This window comes from Corvus cornix, chromosome 20 (genome assembly GCF_000738735.6).
Source record: "Corvus cornix cornix isolate S_Up_H32 chromosome 20, ASM73873v5, whole genome shotgun sequence".
Classification (NCBI taxonomy): Eukaryota; Metazoa; Chordata; class Aves; order Passeriformes; family Corvidae; genus Corvus; species Corvus cornix.
In genome coordinates, this window is record NC_046349.1 from 9,178,593 (window position 1) to 9,206,459 (window position 27,867).

Consider the following 27,867-nt stretch of genomic DNA (forward strand, 5'->3'; position numbering starts at 1 on the left):
CCCCTCTACCCCTGTGCCACGACAGGTGCCACAATTTCAGCGCCACCTCTGGGAATCGGCTCCTCAGCTTGTGTCGCACATTGGCCGGTTGTTTGTGCTGGGAGCAGAGCCGGAATGGAGGAGCTCTGTTTTGGGATCATCCCTCGGTTGTTTCCAGGTATCCTTGTTTAATGGCAGTGTTCCCCTGCTCCGGAGGGTCACACCTGTTCTTGTGTATGCTCTCCATGCTGCTCCCAGGGTGCTGGCGGCTCCACGGGTGCAGCTCTCTCCCGGAGCGGCTGCAGGATCCTCCGGCTGCCGGCTCTGCATGGCTGGAGACTGACAACTAATGGTTAGTTTGCAAATAGCTGCATAAAAGATCAGAGGATAATGTGTGAGGGGTGGGGAAAGGAGGAAGGAAGGGGAATGACCGGCGGTGCTTAAAGAGAATCGATCGCTGTTTAATTTTTATTCAGTTCGATTTTCATTCTCAATTAAGAACAGGGTTCTTAATGCAGAGTTTCGCTCAGCTTTCATGGGGAGTCAGGATCTGGCAGAAAATGTGACTGTAATTAAAAGGGCCACATATTCATCTCAAACTTAACTTCTCCAAGCTTAATTTTGTTCTCAACCCAGTACAAATTAGAAACAATTTCAAGCTCCTACAGGTACCATGGCCTGGCCACCTCACAGGTGGTCACATGTGGCCACCTGCATTTGCAGGTGGCAGTGGGGGTTCTCCCATGGAAAAGACTTTCAAATGGGACTTCTGGGAGAGCAGGGGTCATTTTGGGAAGACAGGGCAAGAGGAACAGTGTGTGGGCTGGCAACAGACTCTGTGTCCAGGAAGGGTGATGGAAAGGTAAGAAAAGGGGGGATCTGCTGCCTGCAGACCCTCTGAGCTTCTGCACTGCGGGCTGAGAGCATCAGCCCTGTGAGCGCTGCAAGGAGGAATGTAGAGGAGGAGGAGGAGGCTCTGAGGCACTGGAAGATTTCCACTCTGTGGGAGCTACCTGGCTGCATCCTTTCCTTACCTTTGAAATTTGCCACCTGTGAATTTTAGCTCTGAAATTTGCTGTCAGGAGGCCGTCATGTTGCTGCTCTGCTATAAGGCCCTCTGCATTATATTGGCGATAGCATTTGATTGTCGCACTTTGATATCACTGAATAGGTAATCAGACCACTCTTTATTTTAGCCTGAGGATATGCCTTTGATTTGTAGAGGTTGGCCATTTCTTATCTGAGTTTGAAAATGGGATTATTTAAATGTATATTGATGTTTTTCATGTGGTCTAACTGTGCAGTTCAACATGGTAATTCAACTCGTAGCTATACCAGATTGTTATCTAATCTGATAAGATATGAACAGCACAAAGCCGAGATGATGAAACAATTGGGATTGTTGACTCACTGGGGTCCTGCTAAATCCAGTCTGCTTTCATACTTAATTATCCTGTCAAGTTCCTCGAATCTTAGCTCCTCCAGCACTGCGATGGAGAACGGTGGTAGTGACACCACTTGGTGAATACATAAGTTGATCGAAATAATTTCAGCAGATACAATGGCTATTTATGCCTCAACTGTGATATGAAAAGCTACTGATTCAAACACCCTAGACTGCAAAATTGTCCCTCTTAGCATTTCTAGGTTCATTGAAGGCTGTTATTAAAGGCCTCTGGAAGTTAATGTTTTTGTAACATGAGCTGCTGCCTGACTGTCTCATACCAGAGGGGGGAAAGAGCAAGAGAAAATTAATCCTTCCTAATTTTCTCCCTAAACTGGTATTTACCACCTCCTTACACCAGGCACTGTAACTGACCCTGAAAACTTTACTGGACATTTACAGCCCGTCCCTCCTGATGCTGCTTACATCATATTTTATTCCAATTGTGAATGCAACTTCTATTGAAAGATAATTAAGTTGTACTAGTTAGATATAAAAGAGAAATTTTAAAGGCTCCCTCCACTGCTTGAAAATACTCATATTTTCACTTTTTCTCTTGATCATCTATAGGAGTAATTATGAGAGTAAAAGTTGTGTCACAAGAGGTAATAGCAAAGATAATGATGTCTGCAGCAGGTTAAACCAGGTATTTCAGGTATTCAAGAAAAGAAGCCATAAGGTTCAAGCAGAAGTATTTGAAATATTTTAATGGTCTGAATTGAAATCATACTCCTGTAAGTTTTACAAGACTCTTGTCTTTGCTGTAATTTGAGGTCAGCAGTTTGTTCTTGGTCAGTATTTAGCTCTAAAGCAATCTGGTTATGAAGGAAACCCGCTGATGATGATGATTTTAGTAGTCAGAGAAGGAAAAAAAGGCCCATAAGCGCTCACAGAAATCCCAAAGATCAAAATACCACTGTGTCAAGCCTCTTCTGCTGATTAACTCACTGGCAGGTTCACCTGTGGATGTATCTGGAGCAATCATTAAGAGCTTTGTCACGGTGTAGCACAGTCAGTCAAGCATCCTTGTATTTAAAATCAACACTAAAAAATATCTAGATATTGAAAGATGCTGCTTTATCTAGCCTGTGTGTTTTAAAGGGAGAGCCACTGCTTTGGCTAGAAGCATTGTCAGCTGTGAGGCTCAGTGATTTAGATCCAAGCCATTAATGTCTCCTTTGAGAAGCTGCACCAGGTAAAAACCCTGGAATTTCAGAGCTCCGAGCACCTCTCCATGAAGGGCAGCACCGCCACACCTCTGGACTGTGGAACCTTCTGGCCACAAATGGTGTAGGAGCCTCAATCCACTACTTTCATGTTGGCCCCCTTCAAAACTGTAGCTATTATGTTTAAATTAATTATGCTATTTTCTGTTGAAATTGCAGAGAGCTGTGTGGTAGAGCCTTGTCCAGCCCTGGTGCACATGAAGTGAATGGAGGCCCTGTCCTGGGCTTTTAGAAAGGCTGTAATCAGCATGGAAAGGAAATACCAACTGTTGTTTGAAAATGTTACTGCTAAAGGTCTCCTTTAAGCTGGTGTCTCTAGGAAAGTCCATATCTCTAATATAAACCAATGAACAAAAATTCTGCTTTTCTGCTTTTATTCCTTCCCTGCTGTGGGAATCTGTGCCTTTTGGAGGCTCTCAGAGGTGGGTTTGAGCCTGCCTTCCTACTCAGACCTCTCCCTGCCTCCATCTGTGCCATTTCTCCAGCTTTCCCATCCCGTGGATCTCACAATCCTTTCCCAAACTCTGCTGCTGACCATCTCTCTCCCACCTCCTCCTCAGTCCCACTTCATCCACACCCTGACACCCCACCAGCCAAAGATGTGGAATAGAGCCAAGCCAACCTCATGGGGAAAATAAATGGAGGTTGATCAATAAAAAAAATATGAGGTGATGGGAAGATTCCGTGCCTAAGCACACACTGTGTGCCACCCCTCTTCTTGGGACTGTCACCACTGGTGTGACCCCAGCTTTATGTTTGTTCATCAAGCTGTAACTGCCTTCAACACCACAGAGAGACAGACAGACAGACAGACAGACTGGTACTGTAGCTGCACGAGAGGGTGTTCTGTCTGTGTTGACTCCAGGGATTACAGCCTAAAAACCCCAGCCTGCTGCACAGGGTTTGGAGATGGGTGAGCAAAGGTCTGTGAAGGGATGGGGTTAGAGTTCTGTTTTCCTCTGCTTGCCCTTTTTCTCTGAGTTTCAAAGCCAGGGGTTGGGCAGGGCAGGATGCAGGTCCATAAATGTCTTTTGATGTAGCAGAACTCTGTAAGCTCATCCCCCTGGAGCATCCATCCCTTCCACTCTCCAGCGTGCACAGGGATGCAGAGCATCCCACCTCAGGCTCCACAGAGTGCACGGGCTGAGCAAACCTCACTCATTTGGGAGAGTGTTGAGTATTTATTTCCTTTTCTGAAAATTTAATCCCTCTCCTCATGGGATTCATCTTCGAGAGCTCCTTTGTGTGGTTGCCACCTCCCGGAGCTGCTGTCACGTTTTCCCCGTGCATGTGGGCCTGGTGCTGACCCTCATTCCCAGCCACACCTGGGCTTGCTGATGAGGTTCAGAATGCCTTAAAATAGGTTAATTTGTAGGAAAGTGACAGAAATAAATTGCTGGCACTTTTGTGTGCTGATAAGTTTAACCTTTTTTTCCCCCGAGCAGCTAAATTGCCAATCATCCGGAAACACACTGGGGCTCACCCATTACATAAAGGAAGCTGTTAGTCTCATTTAAAACAATATTGACCTTTTTCCTGTCCTTTCCATTTTGACTAAATTACAGGGTACATTTTTTGAAATGTGGCTTTTGTCTGACTGTAACCAGGTGACCCTGATTTTTCTCCTTTTTTTTTTCTCACTTTCAGCTTTCAACATTTCCCTTCTACTTCTAACATAGTTTTTAGTTTAACCACTGAGATTTTAAAATCCAGAGATATTAAAAAAAACAGACTTTGCATGATACATATACTTTCCAGTTACAAAAAACTACACCTGGAAACTAAGAAAGTTGAGCTGGTGCACCCTGAAATGCCTGGTGTGGGAGTAGCAGGGAGCATTATGAACATGATGGCAGAGTGTGTCTGTTCTTCCAAATTCAGATCAGTGAGTGTGTGTGAGCTTTCTGTTTCACTCAAAATTAATTGCAGATGCAACATTACCAATAGATTGTCTTCTGGGACCAAAAACATTTCTGCCAGCAATGAATTGGGGTTTTTTTGTTGTTGTTTTTCTCTTTAAATCAGGCTATGAGCACATGTGGCTCCTTGTAAAAACCAACGTAACTCATTCTGAGAGGGTTTTTTCCCACACAGAAACATTTTTCAGTTCATCTGGGGCCTTGGGCAGAGCCTCCCGGTGGCAGCTTCTGAGGACATCGGAGTGAATACCAGAATACAAGAGTGGACCTCAAGGTGTTTTTCTTGTACCCAACCCCTCTGATAGCATTGTGGCCTCACAGATATATTCTATTGTGTTTCCTTCATTATTTCCTGAAGAAATCCAAAGAGACAAAGGCTCCCTGCTCCAACTTCCTTCCCAGTCAGTGGCCACTGGCCACTTGACATCAACAGCATTTCCACAGACTGAGCTGAAGCCTCAGCTGGGGTAAATCCCTGTATCTCCCTTGCAACAGATGACAGAGGCTTCCTTCCATCAGCTGAGGATCCAAACCATCCTCCTGTACATCCATGAATGTGCTTGTGGCATTTGTTTCTTATATTAATTTTTCTTACATAAAGCCTAAAAATATTCCCATGTACGTTCTGCTGGCTCTTGGCTCACACAGAAATGTGTCTTGTAATACCAAACTGAAATTAATACAGGCATTTTTTTAATTCAGATGTATGCCAGTTCTTTACATTATTTTTTCTGAATCACTGAGATGTGAGTTTTTTCCCCGGTAGGTCCTATTTTAGTAGTTCCAGTGTTTTTTGCAGGAATCCTGACATGTAGGAAGCTTTAGGATTCCCTGGCAAGAGAAGCAATCATACTTCCATTAAACTTGCAATATACAGGCCTCTTGTGTGGAATATTTATCCCACAGGTTTGATGCCACAATACTGAGAGGCCAAAGAGAACACATCTTCCAGCTTTAACCCCATCTCTTCAATATTTGATTAATCTGAATCAGTGACATTGAAAATGGCTTGAAATATTTAATCATCTAAGAGACATTCAGAGACTACAGTGCCTTTGAAATCACCCTGCCAACAGAGAAAATAATTTCTTCAATTGCTTACTGGTACAATGTCCAACCCATCTGGGAAAATATTTGGGTTGCATTGCTAGCATTTGATTGACTCTCCTGACAACACCAAAATTTTAATGAGCTACAAAAGGACAAATTATTCCAACCACCATCTCTGTGTTTTGTGACGAGGCCTTGAGAGGAGAGGGAGATGCTTTGCACTCATTTGCAGGTGTGGCTGTGGCTGTGGTGCCTACGTGGGCTGCAGGCAAACAAGTTCCTGGGGTTAAGCAGAGTGTGCTCCTGCAGTGTGTCCCTGCCTCCGCCTCTCCTCCTCCTGGAGGAGCAGCCCAAGCCCTCCTTCAAAGGACAGGAGCATTGCATCTTCCCTTTGGGCTGGCAGACCTGTCAAGATGCTGCCTTGCCAAAAGTTTGGGGATTTTATTTCATTCTAGTGATGCTGGTAGAGCAATTTCTTATCTTTTGGTTCTCCTTTAGAGCACAGGATTCAAAGATGCCTTGAGAAGCGCACAATGCACTGATGTGCACACTGGACTTGCAAGGAATGAAATCACCCTGCCTGCTGTACACAGCCCTGAGACTGGTTTTACTCTGCATTCGTATGTGCCTCCGTGTAAAATTGCCCCGCACAATTATCCAATCTCATGGCAACTATTCAGTTTGCAAAGCAAAAATAATCATGTGATTACCCTGCAATTAGCTGATAGTTACTAATCAATTACATCTGCAGAGTTTGCCTTCCTCTGAGGAGGTGTGTGGTGGTGGTTTACGGGTGAGACTCGGTGCCTGCCCCGAGCACTTCACAGACCACCAGCCTTGGTTTGCTCCATGGCTGAGCAGGTGCTGGGGCTGGAGGAAGGAAAATGGGACTAAACTCTCTGGGTTTAGTGGCAGGAGTCAGACACCACAGTGTCAGCAGGGTCTGGGTAGGGTGGACACCATGTCATTAACACTGAAAAGGTTGGCTGCAAAAATGTGTTTGAATGAAGCCTGAGTAAAGAAAGCAAATGCATTCCCAAAACCTCTGGATATTCCTGTCATCACTTGTCTTCTCCAAGCTTAGCACAGCCAGGGCTGCTTTATTCGCTTCATCACCCTGTAGTAAAAACAAGCACAGCAATGTGTAGTCCACAGGTATTTACTTACCCTGATATTCCTGGAGGGATGAGCATTACATTCTACACAAGGGCAAAAAGGAAATTTTCATATGTCCCTTGGCGGTGCAGGTTTGCTCTTCCAGCATGTGGCTGGAAACAAGAGATTGGGATACCTGTCACCTTCCCACCCAGCAACACTCTCCAGGATTGGAATACTTGCAATTGGTGAGAAAAGAAGATTAGCAAATACCTTTGAATGGCCACAAAAATCTGTCCTTCATCTCTGGGCATGTGCCCACACAAAACTCTCCCAGAACATCCATGGCTGAAGCTGGAATATTCATTCAGTGCATGGAATAAGGGACGATTTTGCAATATAAGGAGCAGTGCTGGGAAAACTGAAGGGGGAAGTGAAGCTACTGGCAGGTTTGAAGAACAGTTTGATAAATATTTCTGCTGTGAAAGAAGGAAGTAAGACATGACAAGAATAGAGATGTGTCCGTGAGAAGTTAGACAGGAATTTAAGGGGAGGGCTGAAAAGCTTGAGCTTGATGCTTCTGGGGAGAAGCTTATTTTTGAGAGAGAAGGAGAGAAAGAGTGAAAATACTGTGATAGAGGGAGAGGGATAAACCCTGAGGCTATAAATCCAGAAGACCCATGCTCGAGGGAGCAAGGGGAGGGAGGCTTAAGGCACTTTGGGCAGAAAGATATGTAGCCGGGTGCAAAAACCTGTCACCTGCCCAGCCAGTCGTGAAGCCTGGCATGACTGCACTGTGGTTCCACTGCCCTGATCCTGGGTGGCTGCTGCCAACTCCAAGGACCACGGTCCAGCTGGGACAAGCCGTGAAGTGGGGCTGGATGTGTGCACACCTGCACAGCACGGGTGGAATGCATCCTCCTCGCCAGTGCCGTTCTCCCTCCCTCTCCATCACCCCAACCTCCTTTTAAGAAAGATCCCGACAACACCATTAAAATGTCTTGCGTCGATTGCAGATTCATTGTTCTCTAAAAGCTAATCCAGGCTCGGGTAAACACAATGGCCCCTTTTCCCCCAGCCTGACATTTCATTTACACAAGAGCCCTAGCCGCCGCACCGGCGCAGCCATCAAGCATTGATTGTGCTATTCAGCGGGATGGCTCAATAATTACAGTCCCGGATCTCCAAACCCCACCAAAGAGCAGGCTTACCACCGCTAGCCTTTGTTGCTAATTGTCCTTCAGGATACTTGAGATGAATTACCGTGGCTTACATTTTCCTGGTTTTCCTTTCCTTTTCTATTGGGTTAATATAAAGAGAAATCTTTCCACTTAGCGGAGCTGGACGGATCAGACAAGTGTAGCATTGACTGTTGACAGCACTTCATAAGAAAACCCTCTGACTGCAAACTGTCTCGTTGATATGTTCAGCTTGACACATGGGATTGATTTTTGATTGTTTTACAAAGCTCTCCTGTGCATGTTTTCATTATCAATCCTGGGCAGTTTTTGTACCAACACTTGGAAAATCTTAGAGCTATTAATATAACTTGACATCATCTATACTGCATCTAATTGTAACAAGTAACACGACAAATTAAGCCTCTTTCACCCAAGCTCTCCAAAACGGACTGCAGCCCTGATTATTCCTCCAGCTTGTTTTGTTCGGGGGTGCATGACACAGCAGCAACATTATTTCAGTTCAAAGATTTTAATCCTGCTTGTTGTAAAGACAGAATTAGGGCTGAAAGTTTTACATTCAAGGCAGGCAAGTGCGATCAGCACTGAATCCGTGCTTATTCCCAGCAACTTCGCCGGGAACTGGATCCGCTCCCGTGCAGGCTGCTGGACTGCAGCTCAGGAGGTGATGGCACACCCGGGGAAAGGACAAACATTCCTTGCACACATGGATTGGTGCATGTCCTTCATTTATAAACTCTGGGGTCCCTAACCATCCCTTCCCCATGTCTCCAGGCTCTGATCTACCCTTCCCCTTTCTCTTTCCCATCTTTCTCTGACTATGCCTCTTCCTCTCAAGCCTCCCCAGTCCTCCAGAAACCCCAGAAAGGAGCTGGGATGTTTCTTTCTCTTTCCCATACAGTCACTGCATGCCTGCTGATGGGAGTCTTTGCACAGCAGTGGCCTGGAGCCGATCTGAACTACCTCAGAAATTTTGGAGGAACTTCCCTCCCTCCCAGAACAGACAGAAGCCATGAGTTATGGTGGAGTACTGTGATGTTGGGGGTAGCAGGCCCACATAGGGCATAAGCTCCTTCTGCCAATCCTGTTCAGCAGTTACCCTTTGGATAAAACCTGCCAGCGCTGCCTTTGCCTTTTTTTAAATGCCATATGTAAAAAGGAGGAATGAAGCTGTCTAAGCTGAGTTTTAGAAGCAGGAGGCCCACAGTCCATATGCAAAACTGCTGCTGCTTTTCTCCCGTGTCCGTGGTTTCCGTGTGCGCAGCCAATGGGATAACCCACTCGGGAGCCTAGCAGCACTCACTGACCAGGCAGCCTGGATTTCAAAAGATGGTTCTTTTTATTCTTCAGACACAGGGGGGAAAAAAATCATTTTCCATCACTGCTCCCTCCCCTTCTTTTCTCCAATAAATGAGCATTTGCTATTCCTCGGTGCTGCGCATCATTTTTCTGAGCCCGCAGTGCAATTACCTCCTTTGCCATCAGCTGGGCAGGGGCTGGGAATTTCCACTCTTGCACAAATGCCCATCTTGGTTTTCTTTCTCTAAAAAAAGCAAGGCCCTAAATAGTGTGTAAGCACTTTCCCGTGGCTGTGCACCCTCTTCATAACCCTTCCACTCGAACAAAGTGATTGTCTGAACTGAAATCGTTTCACTGAGATGATTAAATTAGTTCCTACATGCCGGAGAAGTACAGAGGTCTTGACATTTATATTTGGGTATTAGAGTCTGACATTCAAATGTATTCCTGTTTGAAAACAGTGTAATTTAAAAAGTAGCATAAAATCCATTAATATAATAGGGAGAGATGGCGATGCTTTAATTTGTGTGGGGCTGTGCAAAATGATCATTTCCAGGGGCTGCAGCAAGGGCAGAGCTGTGCTGGCTGGGCTGGTGCAGGCAGGGAGGATGTGCTCCCTGTGGGCCCCCCAGACACACCAACACCCCAAATATTACACCCATGGAATTCAGGATAAAATCAGCCATGGGCTGAGATGTCTCTAACCACAGTGGGTTTGTTTTGACAGGATACAATCTGCTATTTCTTCCTGCAGCTTGAAGCACACCTGTGGCTGGGATGTCAAACCAACAACGGGTTACATCTTCAGAAAGACAAAACAAACAATTAAGCCTGTCCTCAGGGATCCCAGCAAGTGAAAAGTGCCAACACCTATGCAGGCAGCTTGTCCCAAATTCACCCATCACCCCTGTAAAGAGAACCTGACCTGACATTAGGTTCTGTATTATGTGATGTGGATGCTTAGGCTGAGGGTTGCCATTATTTAGGAACCAAAGTTACATGGGTTTTAAGTTTTTGGCCCAATACTACACTTATTTAATGAGTTTATTAAAGAATCCAAATCCCAGTGTTTTATCATGTCTTGGATACCAAAGCAGAGTCTCTTTTGCCTGGAAAAAATTTTCACCACATGCAGCATTGCCACTTTTCAATGTTATTTAGAATGAGTGAATGCAAATGACATTATTCAATTTGCAGATGCGGTTTCATTCATGAGGTGACATTAACATCTGGTATCTAAAGGAAACATTCTTCAAGTAAAATAAAAAAATCTGATTGATAAACTCCTGAGAGCAAATCCTCCACTATGTCAGCAGCAAAGCAGCCCAGCAGCTTCATCCCTTTTCATCAAAACAAAACCCTCTGTTGGGATAATCGTGTTTTTCCCAGGATGTTCCTCAAATATGGAGGGGGGGGAAAGAACTTAAAGGTCTGAGCTGGAGCATATGAGTGCAGAAATGAGTGTGGCCATGTTTTTCTGTCGTGTGCCTGCACATATTTATTATTCTCGTCTGCAGTATTGATGACCACGGACTGATCTCGCTGCACATGCGTCTTCCTGCCCTTCCCCTGGCTTGCGCAGCTGAAAAAAGCTGGGATTTTTTATTGCTGTTTTCTTTTTCAGCAATGAGCAAAATGCCCCATGTTGATGTCAGTTCATTTTCCCAAGTGAAAAAGGAAAAAAAATGAAAATAATAAAAGCAGTATAGGAATCAGGGCAGGCCACTGCCATCAACAGCAACCAGGGCTGGGGGACATTGTTCTGGCTGTTGGGGGCAAGTCAGGAGAGGGGAATATTTCCTGAATCCAGGCTTTTATTGTGCTGGGGCACCCTCATTTTAAAGCAACAGGATAAAACAGCTTTCAGGATCAAGATCAGGCTTCAAAATAGTGAAAATTGCTCACACAGCTCGGATGGTGGGTAACTCTATTTGGCAAAAACAACTCCTCATTAATGGGAAAAAATGAGCACAATTAGTGTGAATATACATTTGTATACATGGGTGCATGTACATATACATAATACACCCTTATTTATTATGCACACGCTGGGGTGTGTGTGTGAGTGTGTGTATGTATGATAAGAATAATGAGATATAACAAAAATGAGGGGACAATTATTCTGATCTTTTGTAACCCAACTCAGCTGGGTTGGCTCAAAATTATCATTTTGAGCAGTCTGAAAACAGAAAACTAAACACAGGAGATGATAGGGAGGCGTATTTTAAAAAAGAATTAAAGAATAAAATGCACAGAGACAAAATGCCATGTTTTGTTATGTCATTCCCTGCCTGCCTTTCTTCATGAGAGAGATTTCAAATTAAATTCAAAGACTCTACTTTTAAATAAGCAATGCAAATTGAAAATAAGCTTCCTTGTTAAAATATATATCTGTATTTCCAATTCCTCCCTCTTTTTTTTTAAGGTAATGCAGTACTGTGAAATGATACCAAAAAAAGGAAAATAAATAAATAAAAGGAGGGCATTAGGTATTAGGATTCCAAACGGGATAGTACATCTTTAATGATACATATGATAATTAAAGAATACAATAAACACAATTAGCATATGTTTTAAACAGTTTATTAGTGAAGCTTACCATAAAATCAGAATATATAGAGCTCCAGGGTTTGTTGGGATAACAGCTTCTAATCCTTAGAGTCATAAAATCCCTGGCTTGGAAGAAATGGGCATCTTTAAAATGATTGAATCAGCAGGCCTCGAGTGAAAACACACAAATTAGCAAACTCCAGCAGTTGGGCACCGCGCGAGGCTGCGACGCACGGAGGTGAAGTCACCGCTGCCACTGCCCCGGCAGCTCTGATGGAGCTCAGCGGGGATGGAGTGCTGCGGTGGACATCGAGGAGATAATGACTTTAACTCCTTCCAGACCAGGGATACCAAAAAAAAAAAAAAAAATTAAAATACAATAATAAATATCAAGACATTTACCTTTATTTTGCAAGTGGTCATCACGGGGAGAAAGGAATGGCTGAGTAAGTGATGGATATAAAGGAGATCACGGGCTCGCAGGGCACAGGGGGGTGCTGGGTTTGGGTTGCCCTCCCTCTCTCCTTCCCTCCCTCCTTCCCAGCTCTCAGGGTTCCTGCCAGGCAGAGCACAGGGTGACCCCCACCCAGGGGGTGTGGGAGAGCTGGGACCCAGGGGACGCACTGCAGGAATTGCCGGGAGTTTAGAAGTTGAGTCATTCTGTTCGCCCAGTCTGGACAGGGCTCTGGCCGCTCTAACAGAGCAGACAAACAACACTCTTGGTAGCGGCACTTTGTTTCTCCTGCTTTCACCTTTTTTTCCCTTCCAGTGTCTGTATTTCCCCTTTATCTCTTCTTTTCTTTCCTTCTGACTTCAGTTGGGATTTTTTTTTCTGCTAATGATTAACATATAAGCTCTTTACATTCATCTCCCTACTGTAGAGATAATTTCTTCCCTCTTTAGTCGTTTGTTTGTTTGTTTGTTTGTTTGGAGGGGGTGAGGATGAGTTTAATCCTGCAGTTGGGAAATTTCAGGTTTCTTTCGAGCAGCAGGGAAGGCTTTGGATGAGAGTCAGTGTGGGCTGAAAGGAATGAAGCTCTGCAGAATTGGGTTTTCAAAGGGAAGGGGCAAATTGTCAACTTTATAACGACTCCTCATCAGTTGTGATGACTTCCCAGCTCTGAGCAAGGGAGAATAGCAGTCAAGCAATGTTTGAACACATTCTTATGGGGAAATTGGGGAGTTTGGATCCTGAAATTAGATCTGAAGGCAGCCAAATATCTCCATAAAAATGGGAGTTTCACTCAGCTGAAGGCATTTCACATTTGCACAGCTCCTAGTCTCACCAGAACCAGCTTTTCCTGCTGCATGGCAGAATTAGTGGGCACGGTGCTGCTGTGCACCAGAGAGCTGCCTGCTAATCTGGGTGGCAATGCTGAAAACCCATGGCATGCATGGGGACAGCACATTGCTTTATGTTTATCCCATGCTTGGAATTTATGCTGGTATTATTTTCCATAACTTCTGCCTGGACCTCAAGTCCAGGAGGTGGAAGCACTTTGTCGTAACATTGCCAATGCACTGCCTAAGCCATGTTTTACCCCGTAGATATTTGTTTATTTTTTGCCCCATATTAGTCTAAAGACAAAAGGAACAAGCTGGAGGAGAAATGAAGGTCCAAAAAGATGAAGTGACTTCACCAAGGTCAAACAGCAGGACGGTGGTGAAGGCAGGAATATAAACATGAATTATATTGTCACTCTGCTAGAGAAAAAGGTTGAAATGCAGCTCATTTTTTTCCTGTAGTTTAGACCCAGCTTGACGTATTTGACCTCTATTCAGCTGGCCAAGGTCCAGGGAAACAAATATGAAAAATAGGATTCTCTGTCTACTCAGGGGAAAGACATGAAGGTAAACTAAAGTGTGTCATGGGTTAACTCCACAGCACGGGAGATTAAGCAAACCAAGGGCTGAGTCAGGGTCTGGTTAACTGGTTTTTCTATTGACTTCATTGGTTTTGAGTTGCATTGAAAGGAATAAAGAAATTTGGCCCAGGGACTGGGAGGGAGGGGAGGGAATGCAGTAGCAGCCATTTGTTGTTGTAGTGTTTCCCCACTGCCATTCCTGCACTGCTCCACCACTGGCAGTGCTCGACAGACCCCAGATTCAGCGCAGTGGCAGGAGGTCCAATCCCAGCGCGTGAGTTTTAGCTCCATCTCCAGTTTTCAGCAGAGGAATTCAGCATCCAGGGGAGCATTCACAGCAGACTGACAGGGAAGAGCAGAGCAAAAGCCACTTGGGATTCCACTCAGCCTGTAAAACCCTCACCCAGGGCATGCCCTGACCCGGAGGAAGGTTGTGCAGACCTCCAGTCCTGCTTCCTGCTCCTTCTGGGGAGGAGTTCATCACCTGGGAGGTGTAAGGATGTGGGCAACCCCCTGATAAATGGGCTGTAAAACTCCTGGCACATGAGTGTTGCATGATCTGTGTGCCAGATGTGACTGGCCTGGAGCTGGTGTCACTGGAGGGACCTGACTCTGCTCCCTTGGGCCACTTGCCCATCCCTGAGATGGGTACAGGGGCACTGGGGTAACACTGCAACACTCAGCTCCAGAGCATCCTCCAGAAACAGGCAGGAAGAAGGAGTCTGGATCAAAATCAGAAATAGAATTTAGTGTTGGCTGCCTCTCTCTGCTCTTGCCATTTTAGAGAAAGCCATGACATTTTGTAAACCTTGAGAAACTAAGGAAAATATTTTAAATAATGATGTGTGCACTGCTCTCTTTAGAGTTCACTATTCTTCTTCACTGTTCTCCAGGTGTAAGCATTAACCCACTTTATTTTTTTTTAACCACGTGCCATAAGCATTTTTGCATTTTGAATATAAGGTCAATTTAGCATATGCAGAATATTTTCCTGTTCACTTTCCATTAGCATTTTATATTTATTAGTGAGAAACTCAGAAATAGTGGCTACTGAATTCAGCTAGAAACCAATTCTACACTGAATATTTAACTAAGACATGACTTTAAACTGTGTTAGTTATTTTTATAGGTATTCTAAAAATAATGCCATAGGGTTTATTACCTAACCCATATCACACAGAATTTGACATTTGGATGTTGAGGGCTCATATATATGATAAAACAGTGAGAAAATATGCACAGGAAGATTTCAAGGCTTCTGTAAAATAAAAATAAAACCCCCAGAAATTTATTATGTGCCCCAACTACACTGCAAATTGAAAAACTGACAGTGGTGGGCAGCCTGTGCACCAACATTTATCAGCTTGGATCCTCTGCACAGGCTCTTAGGATGCTCCATCAGATTAATGTCTCTCAGCAAAGAACATGCTATAAAAAAACAAGGCATGCAGCTGATAAAATTAATGAAACAAATCATTGTTGTAAAGCATTTGGTGAGGTGTGAATTTGAAAACTAGTTTCCCAATATTTGTAAAATAAACAGAAATTAATATCCATTAATAGTATCATAATGATCTTAACTGAGAATGTTCAACTGTTGCCTGTTTTGTTCTTTTCAACTGCAGCATCTCGCTGCAACTGTTTTGTGGCTGGGGAATAATCTGCTTGTGTATTCTGTAATGACACAAGAAATAAAACGCAATAGGAGGAATAAAATCTGAATTCCCTTCTCAGCAAAGAGTAATTCCACAATCCATATATTTCTGGTAGCTTTCCTATATAAGGTGCAGAGCTTTATTTTCTAGACCCATTTTCACTGCTACCTCGAGTCGGGCTCACAGGAGGAAGCAATTTGATTTAAGATTTGGGGAAAACAAAACTTTTCCCCAAATTTTAAATGACACTGAGTGGTGCTAAATTTCCTAAAGCATTGGAGGGTGATGCAGCTGCCATAGAGGCCTCCCCATGGGACAGTCCCTTCTCATGGCCGTTCCCACCAAGGATGATGTGTTTCAGATCTCCATATCTCTGTGCATAGGTGCCTTTCAGATCAGCTAAAATGTGAAAAATTCAACATTTTCCATGAGAAATGGCTTATTTGCAGTTCTGCAGATACCACAGTAGCTTGCTGGTGAAACAAGGCGCTGTGCGGACTGAAGTTAAAATACCAATACCTCACAAAGTGAAGCCATGGAAAGAAAGAAGGGAATTTATTCTCTTAATCAGAACAGCAGTGTGGCACAGGTTCACATCCCGATAGTTTTTACATTGTCATTTACCAAATGCAAACAATGTGGTGCCAGATGGTGCCAATGGGTGAAGGGACAAGTGGGTTCAGACATCCAGGAGCCAGGACAGGCCCAACCCACCCTTTTCTTGGTGCCAGTACCTGAGAGCAGCAGCTTTATCACGAGGAAGCCTCAGCAGTGAGATGGGAGTTTTAGCTTTGGCTTCCATGCTCTCCTTTGCAGTTTGCTGGGTCCCACGTTAGTGTTTGCACGCCTGCCCACACAGGGAGGGAACATATGTTTTGGATGGGATCCTCTCTTTGAAAATGTGTTTTTGAAGCAAAAACAAATGTTCAACATTCTCTTAGCAAATACCTCTTTTTAAAAGCCTTTCCTCATGTATCTCATGCAGACATGAGTTAGTGTCTGTCCACCACATCACTATTAATGGTTGAGCACAGTGTCCATCAGGTCCACTCTGGAGGGACTGGAATTTATGGGGATAACTGACTTTTCACTCCATTGGCTCAGCAACCTCATTAATTTGGCCTCAGTCAAAATATTTCATCCAACCTGAAAAAAAAAAACCCAACATGTTTTACCTCAATATTTCTCAACCACTTCTATTACTGCTACCAAGATTTTAGACGTCGTTCTGAGATAAAAAACCTCTGAAACATTTCGTTTTGGAAGTGTGGAAGCAAAACTTTTTTTAGCCCCTTTTCCAGCCTGCCACGTTGCCATATTTACCACGGTGCTAACAGTTGTCAGAGATTATCTGGCTGAGTCACAGCTTGTATGGGCTTCACTCTGGTCCTAGAGACGCGAAGCAGCTCCTCTGCAGCCCAAGGTTTATGTTGGCATAAGCGAGATCAGAATTCGCCCTTCTGTTTACCATTTAGCTGAATCACCCCATCACAGACCAACTGTCATCTGTCACTCCATACTTTTAATGGTACATTGCACTGATGTTGTCTATTTTTTCTCCTTCCCAGCAGCCCTGTCACTCTGGTATGTGCTAATCTCTTCTTCCAGGCTTCTGGTGGATCTCTTAATGGCGGTGCCACAGCAATTTAGGGTTTTTTTAAAAAAAAAAGACAAGAGAGAATTTGGGGAGCTGCAGGCAGAATCAGATTTGCCCTGTAACTCAGGCTGCAGACTGACCAGAAACTGGGCTTTTGGAAATGCCTCCCAGGATGTGTTTTACCCACCCAGTCCCAGGCATGGCATTGTCTGGGGAGCAGAGGAGGTACCCCCCCTCCCCAACCAGAGCGGGGCTGCAGCTCTCCGACAAAGTTCATCGCAGAGAATTAATTAATTTTAAAATTGCATTCTCTTCCTCACGCCGGGGCCTTGCTGCAGCTCTGTGTTCCTACAGCCAATGGACCAGAAATCTTTTCCCAGTGCTTGGCTTCCTTGGGGCCCCGGCGGTGACAGAGCCTGGCTGCTGATTAACCCGTGCGGTGACGAGGGACGCGCGTGGCCCCGGCAGGCGCCTCGCACAGTCTCGCACCCGCTCCGCATCCCCACACGGGGAGGTGCAACATGAATCACGTATCCTCTCGGTGTTGTGACAAACAAAACAAGGAGAGAAATGCCTTGCAAAAGGCAGTTTGGCTGTGGGAGGCACTGCCCACCCCGGGCAATAAAAATATTTCAATGTATTATGATTATTCCCTGCCTTCCCCAGAGGTGGGGGTGAGTGTGGAGGGGATTAAAGCTACGATAATCTTCAGTGAGTTTTCTGTTTGTATATGGCGGGGTTGGTCAGCTAATAATTTTAGCCTGTTGTTATTATTATTTTTGCAAACACCTAGAAAAAGATTCTGAGGTTTTCTCGTGGCCTTTCCAAAATTACCCATATGTATGTGAAATAAGCAGTAACACTGAGCAGTGAATTCCGAGTGAAGTAGCACTTAAACACTGCAGGCAGTGCCTGCGAGTACGAACCCTTTTGGGGGTCCCTACGTTTTCATGTTGGCAAAGATTTTTATCCCTGCAAAATGCAAGTTAACAATTCACTGTTCTGGTAAGTCCAAGTTGAGGGTGAAAATTGTTTCACTGCCTGGATTGCTGAATGTCTGCAACATGGAGTGCACAGAACTTGTAGAGGTCCATCTGGTAGGAGAAATAATACTGTGTCATTGCGAAATATGTGTCTGGGTGTGAGTGTATTTCTCTGTACTCCTTCTTTGTCATGATTCCTCGGTTTAATTTAAATACATGTTTCACTTCTCTCCATATTTCAGGTTTATTGCAGAGTATGAAAATCAGGAAGCTTTTTGTTCACTTCATACATCTCTTCCAACAAAGCCAGACATCCAAACCCAGCACAGACTCCAGAGTGATTATTGTTACACATGATCTATGGAGCAGATAAATTACAGCTTGATTTTTATAAGGTATATTGAGCCTTCAGGCTTCAGCAGAAACAAAAACAAAACAAAACTCAAAACCTTGGTTTAACTAGTAATTTGAGGAAATATGACAAACCTGACGTGGAAGTCACAGAGCAAATAAATATGCACATCCATCATTTTGTAAAATAATGCCTTCACTAGAGAGACCTCTGCTTGCTGCAGTCTGCAGTGTAAAATTTCTTCATGGTTTACTGGCCTCAGATCCTGCTACACAGAGAATCAAGTTAGCTATAGTTGAAAGAAACAATTCTGTGTAAGAAAAACAGTGTTGTGCAGTAAAATAGTGCACATATCAATCATGTGAGTGAAAACTAAGTTGGTTTTAGGATGTTTTGTAATATTCTTGGAACGTTTAGAGGTGTTTTTTCTTTGCTTGCTAAAATGATTGGAGGTTCTTTGCCTTTATTGTAAAATAATCTAGTTCCTAGAAATAAAATCACACGGTAGTTATTGCAAATAGAAAATCCTACAAAATACAACAAAAGGCAGTTTCAGAGTCATCTTCTGAGCACATTAGTTTTGTCGGTGCACTGGAGAGGAATAACACACACAATTCTCCCTTCAGGAACTGGCTTTTGGTACCAACTCTTTTTTTGTAGCTTGCCAATAGCTGGAAGGTTTTGTGTGAATCTAAAGAGCACCATCAGTGTCCTTTGCATGAGATCTGCCTCTCAAACTGTCCCATCCCTGCAGACCCAGGAACTGCAGTTCTCCCTGAACTGGAGTTCACAACACAGCAAAATGTACCTGCTCAAAGAGGAGGCTGTGGTTTGGGCACTGACAGGGATGTCACCTTTGACATCTGGAGTTGGGTTTTACTCAGAGTTTAGGGGTTAAATCCAACAATTTATGTCAAACTGCTTCTGGATAAAAAACAAAACACAACCAAAATGCTCCACTCCTAAGGAAGTGTCTTCATCAAAGCTGCAACCCTTTTCATGCTCCATTCCTGATCCAGCATGAACTCAGGGTTTTCTCCATTTCCAGGGATGCTTCTCAAAGGGGCAAGATGGAGAGGAGCCAGATCACCTCCACACACAACCATGCAAAATGCAAAACACCCACAGTGCAGAAAAGAAGATGCTGCCCTGTGCAACAAGGTGGGTCTGGGGCCCCCCAGACAACACAAGACCTGGATCTCCAGTGTCCTGTGCTCAGTCTCCACCACTTTCAGAGAAATTCCAGTGCCTGGAAGAGAGCAGAAGAGCCTTTGTGTGCAAATTCCCAATGGGTCAGATGTACAAACCACAAACTGAGTGGCTCGGCCACACCAGAACTGCTGTAAATCTGAGGATATGCAGAATTACTGCTGAGGGTATCAGAGAGCTCAAACACCAAAGCTGGAGTGCCAAAAAGGGAAGAACTTCAGGTTAATAGATCAGGAAGAAGGGCTGAAATCCCTTTTGAGATGTTGCCTGCTTTATTAGGTCTGCCCCATGGAGCCTGGCTGGGAAGTCTGCAGGAAGTGTCTGCATTGGACCATGAATCTGTATCTTCCACCCTTACCACAAAATTGTCCTACATGCACAGCAAAGGCAGTGGTCAGAAAAATGAGCCTAAGTTTGACCTCTACAGCAGCTGTTTTATTCTGATCTTGTAGGTTTTGGTACATAGGTATGATCCTATGTTTTGGTCTAATCCTGCAGTTCCTAGCCAGGCAAACCTTACTTGGATCATAGTTTATATGAAGGGTCCATCATCTCCTTCACTGTGTCTTCCAAGCTACATCTTGCAGTTTAAAAACCAAGTGCACGTTCACTGCTCTTAGCATTGCAAAGCCAAAATAACTGGTTTGTGCTTCATCCATAAAATTGCCAGCTAAATATTCATTCTGGAGTCATTACTGCAGGTGTTTGTCAAGGAAGATGTACAAAGCACCCTGAACATGTTTAGCATTTCATGTACCAGGCTGAGCTGCAGGAGTGACAGGTTGAAAAATCTTGTTTGGACTCATAGACTGAAACCATTTAATATAGAAGTCACTGGTGGACTATAAATATGGAAAGCCAGTGCGCCACATTTTTAGAGAATCCCCATTCTGCATGTCTTTTAAACATATTGAAACTTCAGAGAAGCTGTAGAAGTTAAACTCACCAATTTTTGCTTTGAACATCTACACTTCTTCAACAGTGGAACCTTCAGAAGCTCAAATGCCTGCACAAAATACTCTTTATTTGAATGTGCACTTAGATTAACTGATCCCACAAAAGCCAACTCTGTTCATTTAGGCCAGGAATTACCCAATTTGCTCACATAATCTCAGCAATTACATGTTCATCTTTTTTTTAAATATCAGACCTATGTGTGTGATTTACGTAGTATGTGATCTTTTTACTTAACCTCAAAGATATTAATCTTTATTAAAGGGGATGAGAGGCAAAGAGGGGGAAGAGAAGCCAGTGACAGATACTCTGACAGTGAGGAAAAGTAATTTATAAAGTGAACATCAGTAAACATTAGGAGTGACATATTGATATCAGCAGCCAGGAAACGGCTGGCCGAGCTAGGATGAGGTATTGCACCTTAAATTGTGGCAACCATATTTTTTTCCCAAGGTTGATCTTTTATATTTTTTAAAGAGAAATTTACTATTATGCCTTCTGCTTCCCCTATGGTAAAATGCCAGAAATTTGACTGAGATTTACTTAAAGTGACAGCAATGCCCCATTTTGTCCAAGAAAGATGATTACTAAATGTCATGTCTATCTACTCCCATGTGGATCACTTATTTGACATGTTCGTGTCTCAGCTTCATAGCAGTTTGCAGCATGTTTTCTGGTGCTCTGAGGCAATCTGAAATCTTTGTGGTGCAAACATGAGCTGGCCAAAGGCAGTTCATTAAAATAAATAAATAATGCAGTTTGGAGTCGCTGCTCTCTATTCCAAGGGTGTCAGGCCAGAAAAAAGCAAAAAAAGCCCTCACAAAACCAGACCAAGAGCGTATGTTCTGGTCAGGCTGCCAGAAGGCCATTGCTGGTAGGATGCTCTTGCCATCTCAGCTGATGCAGAACCACACCAAAAAGAAAATATTAGCGTATTTAAATACAGAAAATAACCTTGTACCATTTACTGTTCTTTTTTTTTTTTCTTTTTTTTTTTTTCAGAAATCTGAAAAATGGCACACTCTGAACCAGGGCAGAGTGTGGATTTTCCCACTTTGCTGCAGGACCCCACTCTGCTGAATTCCTGGAGGGAGAGATGCAAAACCCAGCTGGGTGCAAGGGAACCATCAGCATGAGCTCCTGAGGTGGGGAGTCCATTTAAATCTCCTTTGCTGGGCCTCAGAAGTGACCCAAGCAAAGCAAAATGGAAAGCAAGGCAGAAAGGCTTTTTGCACAAAATGGAACAGTAGTCATGAATAATTAATGGCCTTCTACCTTCCTTGCCATTTTAAGTTGTCTTTCTTAGTACTTATTGCCTTCCAGTCCAGAAATGTGTCTGCAGATTAATTCATGCATGTTTTGCAGCAGCAAGTCAAGAATTAAGGTGTGCGCTGGAGATGCAACCTCCCACCAGACCCAGCCTGATCCAGCAGTCTCCCAGCCAGAGCCAGGGAATGCTCTCACACAGATTCAGGCTCTGGCATCCTCTTAGCAAGACCAAGAGCTCTTTTTCCCATCCTCTTCTCAAAATTTCTACCAACCCTTTTCAAATACGGAAGTTAATAATAGCAGAAAGGGCTTAAATTCTGAAAGCAAGGACATACATACATGTCATGAGAAGGACATACCTTTGGTTTGCTCCAGCACCAGAGATTCACAGATTGCCATATATTTACAAATTTTGAGGTGCAGATACTACAGTCATGAAATACAGTGATGATATTGAGTCCTGGCTTGTCCTGTTGACTGCCCTGTGCTACCAGTGCAGTCACACTCTCAGTCAAGTTTGTGTCATCAGCCAATCTAAGGGCGGCTCTGTAAAATCCCAGATTTTTTCTCCCAGACATTCTCTTTGATGCCCAGCTGCCAGCTCCCATGTGGGCACTCACCTCAGACAGAGTTTAACTCCCAGAAAACCTGCAGGAGCAGCAAAACCAGCTCAAAATGCATCCTATGTAATAAGAGCGTGTTTTTTTAGTGTATGGTGGAAGATTAAAGCCATTCTAAATGAAAGTAGAGTGTGTAACTGGGTACAAGATTTCTAAATAGGTGGCACATGTCAGCAGGCATTACAAGAGTATCTTTAGGTGAGCCTTTGATATTGACTGCTGAATAGTTCAGTCAGAGAGACGCGACCAAGTGAGAGTTTCACTGCCTTGATTTGTTTTCTGGCTAAAATAAATCTGAATAGAATACACTTAAATTATCTGTGATTTTTCTGCCTTTAAAAGGACACATAAAAGCTCATGAGATCGCTGCGGTCCCTGGGGAAAAAAAAAAGGAATGGGAAAAAGAAACCAGGAAAACCATGAAAGATTCATTTTAATGGAATCCAGGTTTAGCTGTTTCATATTTAATAATGTTTAATATTTCATTTACTACTGGGGACTCACCTTTTTCAGAAGAATGTGAGATCCAAGGCACTATTGTGCATTAAGATTTTATGTCTGACTGTAGCAATATTATAAGGGTTGGCACTGGAGTTGCTCAAGCCTTCTGCAGAAAGCCTGGAAGCAACAAGGTTTCTTTCTTTTTCCCTACAGCCAAAATAGGAGCTGAAGCCCCGGAAAGTCGTGGGGTAGAGCTGTGAATCCTAGCAACAGGAGGGGAAAGAACTGTATGTTTCTTCACGTCCTCCAAGTGTTGGTGCCTTCTGGTACATCATTGACAGGAAGAGACAGAGACCATGGAAAGGCCCTTCTTGCTGATGCGTCAAGAAAGGGCGTATTTTTTCCAGTGGGATGGGTGAGTTATGGGAGTTTGGGGGGAAAAACAAGCAAAGCAACACCCCAGAGTTCATACTGTTGTTGCTGTTGCACTTTCCTTCATCACAAGGCACTTCTGGTGCAGTTTTTTTTCAATTTTCTGTGCTTTTAGTCTTTTCTCACTGATAATGTGAGCTTTTCTTTTTAAGTGAATTATGAAAATTTGCACTCAAAAGTGTGAGCATATAGTTCTGCCAGAAAAATCCATCATTCTGTGGCCTGCAATGAAATCATGGGTGATAAAAGCTACCACCCATGTTCAGCAGAAAGGGAACTGAAACAAGACCACATTTCCTGGAAGAAGAGGCTCCTTTTAAATATGCAGTAGTCTTTTCTTGCCAATATTAAACCAGCATTTCCTCCTAGACAGCCTGTCAATACAGTTTGACCTCTCTCTGCATATTCTTCGGAGCCTGAAGCACTCAGATAATCTAGAACAGTTCCCCAGTTCCACCCTAGGAAGGTGGGGTTCAGTCAAAGAGAAAGCCACAGAGCCTGGTACAAAGAGCAAGGTGGGATTCTAGACTCCTTTGTCCCATCACTGTGCTCAGAAATTCACCATTTCCCAGCTGATGCCAGTTTGTCTGGTTTTGCCACCAGTTTTGCCCTTGGGAGAATCTTGCAGGCTCTTAGGAGCTTTGCCTGGATGTGAACTGTGGGAAGAGGGGCGTGGAGAAGAGCTGGGATGGAGGCATCTTGTTGTGTAACGTGGCCTGCTGCTTCTGTTGAAAGACAAATTTTGTGGAAAATGGCTCTAGTGCGTTGCTGCCTTGGACTGGACCAGCTGCTGCAAAGGTGAAGCACAGCCCCAGACAGAAGGATGCAGCAGAAGAGAAGGATTTGGCTCCCAACTCTCACCAAAGCTGAAGAAGGGTCCTACGAGCCCTTCTGCCTGTGGGGACCTGTTCAAAATGCACCCCCTTCCTGCAGCAGCTCCCTTCAAGATTTTCCAAAAAGATTTCTTGCCAGGAGAAGGGAAGCAATTTTTTTTATTATTAGGGGTTTTTTTGCTTGCAATTTCAGTCTCAGATCTCGTTGAAGGGCTCTGGCATTTGCATAACTTCCCACGGAAACTGAATCAATGTTTGACATCATGGAACAGAATCTCAGGCGTGATTTAGCATTAGTAAGCCACCAGTCATCAGCACACTGCCATTCCCCTATAGCTGACATCTTAATAGAGTCAGCCTCATGCACACACATGTTCACCAGCAGCAAATTCTTCTGTTCTGGCCATGCAGGAGCTTTTGTTTTTAACATGGGCTTGCACATACGAACATCCAAAAGACACTGGTCCAATATGATCAATTTTCAGGGCTCCAAATGCATTTTCCTTTTAGGTAAGAAGGCAATTTTAAGTCCTCTTAAATAATTGAAGATACTCCTGATACAATCAAAAGTCAAGCTCCCCAAGATGAAAATGTCTGGATGATGAATAAGTTAATGGAACTAAAATCCCAGTCGTGGCTGATTAGGGGACCAGGAGAGTTTATCAGAGATGGGAATGTACAAGTCCAGTCACAGCCTGACCTTGTAACGAATGAGAGCTGAAAAGCAATTAATTGAGAAATTATCAGGGAAAAGCGAAGTTGTATGGTTGGTTAGCTAAAGCAATATGTCAATGGGCCAGGGATTGATTTGCCTGGAATACCTCAAGGTCTCTGTTCTGATGATTCAGGACTTGAAGGAACTGGCCCGAGCCAAGCAATAAAAATAAAACAGGGTCAGGAGAGGGAGTCATCAGTCAGCATGGAGGCTCAGTGTTCATGTATTATTTAGCTGGTAGTTAAGGGAAGTTATCAAACAAGAGCAGACTTTAAACCCAAGTTTTTTTCCCCTGTGGGAGGGGAAATGAAGGGAGGGAAAAGAAGATGTTCGATTGTGCCAATGCTCACCGTCCTCAGCTCAAACACTGAGCTTGGGAGCTGGGTCCTGGGAGCAAGAGGTGCCAGGGTTGAGCGTTCACAGAGAGGCATGATCAGTGCTGACAGTGGGCATCATTTATTGCTGAGATATTTCCTTCCTTGCTGCTGCACAGGACCTCTGCTCCCACCTCCAGCAGACACCAGGACACCTCTCCCAGGCCACCAAACTAACAGTGAACTTCTGCCCACTTGAACCTTGATTATGTCAACTCATCCACACCTCAGCTTCCCACATCCTGCACATTTGGGAGAATAATGGTGGGACCAAGACTTGTGCATGTTGATCTGAGCTGCAAAACATGTCTGGAAACACAGTTCTGTTCCTTCGAAGATAAATATGGAACACCCTGAATGAGAATGTAGTATCCTGTAACTCAGGAAAGCAGCAAAGCAAATGAAAACAGCAAAACAAATGATATATAAAGTCTTCTAGAAAGATCAGTGGGTTGGGTGAGAATATCTGTGTCTTGCCTTGTGACAATTCACTAAATAACACTAAACTCTGTCTCTGCCTTGCTGAAGAAAGGAGAAAACTCCCACAGAACCAGCCAGTACATGTTTCGTGGCAGGATCAGGGCCTCAGACACCACAAATTGTTCCGTTTCGGGATCAAGATCCTGAGATGTTGCATGAAAATTTTTGTTGGAAAACTGCAGCTAGCTTTCCTATCAAAACACTTCAAGTTCTCGTTTTTTTAGAGAAAGGCTTTCTAAATATTTCAGATTTGATATTGGGTCTTTTTTGTCATGTTCCCCACTAATCAAAATTAGAACAAAGCTGTAATTTAAGCTTGTTATATTTCAATACGCAATAAATACAAGAAACTCCAGTAATTCACTGCAAATAGCCATTGCTGATGCAAAAACAGGTTTCTAGAAGGAGATTCCATCAGCAACTGTGAGATAAAGGAACAGCTTTATCCCACTGCCTATGGATGTATCTGAACACATTTCTGGGACTTACAGCATGTCACGCTCTGTGTAATGCATTTTCCATTTGTTCTGACCTGAGAGCTTTGCATTCAAGGAGCAGATCCCCCAAGTGAATTCATCAGGAGGAATAATAACCAATGAACATGCTTGGACTGCTGGGCCAGCAGATCCAGCCTGTCAGTGTGCCGAAATTCAGGGTAGCACAAATGCAGCCTCCTTTGCTTAAGGACCACAAGGACACAGCAATATTTTCCCAGTCTATTTCATTGAAATGAAAGAGAAAGGATTTGGGGAGTGGATTGCATCATTCTTCTCCTCTGATGACAAGTTGCTGCACAGTGTCAGTACAGGATCCAGGAGTTTAGGGGGTGGTGGTGAAGATGCTGGAATAACCTGGCTCTAATCACCTATTACCACCTTATGATGATTATCAAAGCTGATTCCAAATGAATCCTCTTTGGAGCAGGTCCTTGGCTGGCACTCTGCTCTGCAAAGTGCATGAGGTGCTGCTTGTGCAAACACAACCACCCCCAGTAAAACCAGTGGAATCCCAAATGCAGCTTCACGTTGCATGAGGCAGTTGCTGGGTATTACCACTGGGATGGGATAAAGTTATATTGTTCTGCTAGGAACCAGGAAATGTTTTTTGGAGCATCCTGCTCCACAAAAGGTGTGCTGGACTGCACTCTGATCTCACATATCAGAGGGAAATTCAGAGATTTGGCCTCTTTATTTTCTTCACTCTTTTCAATGGCAGTCAAAGACTTTCAGTATAAAGGCTGTGATACTTTAGGATTGTCACAACGTGGAAGGGCAGGAAAATGCCCGGTCTGGAGTGTGACACACTTTCCGTTGTAAATTAAATGAAGAAAGCCCAGCAAAGGCATGAAGCAGTTCACACCAGCAGTACTTTTATCTAGTAGTACTGGTGTGAACTTCTGCGTGCCTGAGCCCACCCAGGGAGGGAGAGATGGTCAGGTGCTACTGACCCACATCCAGGACTCCGAAGAAGTGTGATGTGTTCCCAGCTCTCCCATACATTTCTTACACAGGTTCAGCCAAACCATTCAGCTCCTCTTTCTCCTCCATGTCTGGTTAAATGTGGAATCATCCTATTTTCATTCCTAGCATCTGTCGAAGCCCTGATGGTGGGTGAGGTGGCAGTTCCAGGCACCACTGCAGTGCGGTGTGTGGGACCACTGGTGTGTCTGCCCCCCATAACTGCAACAACAAATTAATCTATGCTTGTTATTCTCTGAGGACAAGGAAATCATTCAAGCAGGTAGGCTCTAGATGCCTAGGCTCCAAAATATTGTGTACTGGTCTCAAAAAGAGCTTGGTATGAGAGACAGACTTAGTTACAGCTCTACATCCCCCACTTGGGCTGGTTGCTGTTGTTGCAAAGGGTTAACAGACACTGCAAAACATTTCCAGGATGAAGAGCTAAGATTTAGTGTACTGAATTAATTCTTAAATTAGAACAGGGGATTTGCACATGATTTCTAAGGGAAATTATCTTCTGGGTAAAATTAATACAGGAGATGTTTCAACATCTGGGATGGCATTATCACGAGCAATGATTACCCAGACATTGCCAAAAGAAAGAGATCCCAGTAAACTCTTTCTTTTCCTAACCAAAGTAAGCTCCTCACCCTGAAGGAAGGGGAATATTTGCAGAGTCTTGGCTTATTTGGGAATGCACAAGAGGATTCTACATGAGAAAAAAGCTGTGTGTTCTGCTGATGGACAGTTGGGAAACAGAACTGCAGACAGGGAAGGTTCTCATTGCAGGTGGGCTCCAGGCACCCGGCTGCCTCCCTCGCCTCTGAGCTCCTCGTCAAAAATAGGTGCTTAACGCAGTGCTACAGC

At 44.0% G+C, this 27,867-nt stretch overlaps 1 long non-coding RNA gene across 1 annotated transcript in view; it reads left to right on the forward strand.

Moving 5' to 3' along the window:
* The window catches only part of LOC109144312, a 32,820-nt gene continuing 4,953 nt past the window's right edge, over positions 1-27,867 (forward strand). Inside the window, exons 1-3 of the long non-coding RNA XR_002044997.3 lie at positions 1-157; positions 21,379-21,521; positions 22,920-23,121. This is a non-coding gene — a long non-coding RNA (uncharacterized LOC109144312). The remainder of the gene's footprint in view (positions 158-21,378; positions 21,522-22,919; positions 23,122-27,867) is intronic.